Source organism: Oryzias melastigma, linkage group LG20 (assembly GCF_002922805.2).
Source record: "Oryzias melastigma strain HK-1 linkage group LG20, ASM292280v2, whole genome shotgun sequence".
Classification (NCBI taxonomy): Eukaryota; Metazoa; Chordata; class Actinopteri; order Beloniformes; family Adrianichthyidae; genus Oryzias; species Oryzias melastigma.
In genome coordinates, this window is record NC_050531.1 from 25,328,292 (window position 1) to 25,332,169 (window position 3,878).

Genomic DNA, 3,878 nt, shown 5'->3' on the forward strand with positions numbered 1-3,878 from the left:
GAATGTTTTTGCATGTTCGGACCCCGGTCTACCAAGCTGACAGAGTTACTGGACCTCTCGCCAAATTAGTTGGAGACCCCTGCTGTAGCTTAACAGAATGAAACAGCAGATACAATCTGGATCAGTCTTTCTGATGAAGTTAGATATATCTTTTCCTGCAAACTTTAAAACAAGGATTGTTTCTTTTCTTTTAAGGCAAATATAAGAGATGAATGTCTTTCCTGTGCATTCTTCTCTCTTGATTCAGTATTACTTTGCTATTGTATTTTAATGTTTTATTGTTTGAGTTGTGGTTTTCATCTGAGGATTTCAGGTAGCTTTTTCCCATCTCAGTTTGCTTAGATGAGTGGTCAAACGTTCCAAGAGGAGAAGACAAGTCCAGACGCCAAGTTCCACTTTAAGACATCATTACCTGGATGATTAAAAGTCTTCATCATCTTCTGCCAGTCCTCCTCTGTCTATCAAAGTGTCTGGTTTTCTGCTCAGGTGTGTCAGGCTGTCTGCTGTTTCTCTTGATTTCCTTTTTTTTACGTTTAAATGTATTAAAGTTTGAAGATCTTGCCACAAGCCTCTCCTACATTATTGTTTTGGTTCAACAACCCAATGACAACAGACACCAGGCTACCACTGCTTCCTTGAGCAGCAACATCTGGAATGGAATCTCTTGTTTGTTGGCCTGGTCGAAAAAGGGTTTTCTGTTGGCAGCAGCTCCTAATGTCTGTGATTTTCCTTTAAATCCTCTGCTGCATTTCACAGACCTAAAAACTGCCTGACAGATGCCCTTCAGTTTTAAGGAGCTGAAAGCCTGGTAGTGTCGCCTGCTCCAGCCCCGACGCTGTGCCACCGATAACTGTAGAAGAGGTGTGTATAGAGCTCAGGAGGCCCCACGGTAGGAAATCTGCTGGTCCTGACGGAATATCACCTCGGCTGCTGAAGGAATGTGCGTCGGAGCTGGCTGTGCCTCTTCAGACCATCAGACAAGAGTCTTCAAACCGGATGTGTCCCTGGCCTGTGGAAGACCTCATGCCTTGTCCCAGTGCCTAAGGTGACAAAGCCTGCAGGAATGAAGGACTACAGACCAGTTCCCTGACATCTGTGATAATGAAGACTTTTGAGAGGCTGCTACTCCGGCGGCTCAAACCTCAGGTGGAGGGGGCGCTGGATCCCCTTCAGTTTGCCTATCAGGACAGTATGGGAGGGAGTGGAGGATGCAGTCCTGTATATGGTCCATAGGGCGCTCTCCTTTCTGGATGGAGCGGGAGGCTATGTGAGGGTGATATTTTTGGATTTCACAAGTGCCTTTGATACTGTCCAGCCTCAGTTGCTGAAGGAGAAGCTCAAGAGGATGGGAGTGGATCCTGTTTTTGTTCGCTGGATCTACAACTATCTGACTTCAAGGTCAAAGTATGTCTGACTGGGCGACTGTGCATCTGGAGTATTGATGAGCAACACTGGTGCACCACAGGGAACTGTACTGTCACCTTTTCTCATCATACTTTACACTGATGAGTTTACTCATGCATCTGCGGCTTGTCATGTCCAGAAGTATTTGAACGACACCGCTATAGTGGCATGTGTAAAGGGAGGGGACGAGGGGTGAGTACAGGGAGCTCATCATCGGATTTACCTCCTGGAGCAGGGAGAAGGGTCTTATGCTGAACACCTCAAAGACCAAGAAGATGATCTTTGACTTTGGTAGGAAGCCCTCCCACCAACCAGCGATCATCAATGGAGAAATGACCAAGGTGGTTAACACAGATGAAAGCCTTTGGCTCTTTCTGTAGTTTTTGTTTGTAATTTTTTTCAGTTCTTCAGCTTTTTACGTTTTTTTTTCTCAAATGAAGCAGTTTACACAAATCGTGTTTTCCTGCTTTTAAGTAAGTTTTGTGTGTGTTTAATTTTTATCCTGCTTATTTGAGCACGTCACGTTTTTGTTGTTCTTGCCTCATAATTCCACTTATTTGATATTCTGAAACCGGTTTTATTTATTTATTTAACCAGATGGAAAAGAGATTAGGATCTCTTTTACAAGGATGACCTGACCGAGTGGTCAGCAGCACACGTTCCAAAAATGAAGTTACAGTGTAAGCAAAAAATAAAATAAGCTGTGAAATTGGAAAATATACAATATAAGACTTAAAGCTAAGATGTAGCAAAGGGACAAGGCAGGGTAAAAAAAATTAAATAGACATATTGAGCAGCATTACATTGGATAGAGTATAGTAGTTATACGGCTAACCTTGCAGATGTATGGTCTGTCCTGTCAGTACATTCAGTAAACTGCGTGTCATCTTTCAACTCTTCTCAGAACCACTGTGCTGAGTCATGCTGGGTGTCTCAGGACACAGGCTGACTCAGACGCTCAGCTATAACAAACAATCCACATTGGACATCACAAAAAGGAGAGAGGGCGAGTCCAGACCCGACTGAAAAATAACTGCCTGTTGCTGAACAATGACATCAAAAACAATCAAACATCATGTCAGAACAATGTGTGGTTTCTACTTCAGAGACTGAAGAGTAAACTCTTATCTCACTCTAGCTGGAGCTTGCTCTGTGCATGCGCAATGCAGACATGGAAAAACACAAGTCCTACACCTGACGTCTCCACCTGATGTCTCCACCCCTTTTTCAGCACTCCAACCACAGACACCAGCCCTGAGGGACATGAAGCACAACGTCATAAAGAAACTTTATTCAACTGTGAACAAGTTCACATGAGTTTGCTTTGGTTCAGCTGGAGGTTTCTCCTGACCTCTGTCGCCTGTTACCCAGTAGATTACCCAGAAAACCCTTCAATGTGATGCTTATTTATGTGAGCTTTTGTTAAAGCTCCGATCTTTTGACATTATCAAAGTGGTTGTGTGTCTTAATGAATCCTGTTAGTTTTTCTTTCTTACCTTTTATGAAGCAACTAGAGACGAGCTGTGAACGAGTGAACTGAAATACTTTAAACAAATATAAGGAAGAGTGAATCATAATAAAATGAAATCTGTTAAAACAATATTGACAAAAAATAAAAACAAAATGAATAACGAGTTTCATTAAAAAAAATCAGGAATCTAATGAAAGGTTGAGTCTAAATGATGGATCATCATTTTACCTTCATGAATCTTTAGAGGACAGACACACTTAAACATCACGAAGCTGTGAGGAGATGTGGTGAAAAAGGATCAGGAACATTAAGACACTTCAAAACAAAACTCAGAACCCTGAAGACAGAAATAGAAGAGTAGAGGGTGTTTTGCTGTCTTCACAGATTGCTCAGCTGTTTCATTGGATATGTGGGCTTGAAGAAGCATGTGGGAGAACACAGCGGCTCCCTGAAGTCTGCCATCATCAACACTTCTGTTTCTCCAAACACAGTGACGATGCAGTGAATGACCACATCTGTGTTCATGAGTGCTATGCAGGTGTCACACTCTCTAAGCAGCTTCAAACTGTACATTTTGTATGCAGGGTGGAAAGTTTTCATTTTCAAACTGGGACTTCATTTCTAATTTCAGTGGCACAAATCTACGTCATAAGTTTTGTTCCTGAGGACACAAACTGAATTAAAGGAGCTAGACACGTGGATTGGCATCTCCTACTGTTTTTGTAGAGAAGACTGATGGTGATGGAAGGATTTCAGTGCTTTGGAACACTAACAGTTGACAATTGTATTACTAATTTAATCAAGTGTTTTAAACGTTCTTTCAGTAAAAAACAGTGAGACTCAGAAGACAGATTTTGTCCTTTAATTTCATTTCAAAGTAAATCATGCTCCTCATAACTTTTTTTCAGGAAAAGCCAAAACACTCCTTGCATCTGCTACTGGTTAACCTCTTCTGTCATTTTTGAACTCCTCACAGCACACGAGTCAAAAGTTTATCTCTGGT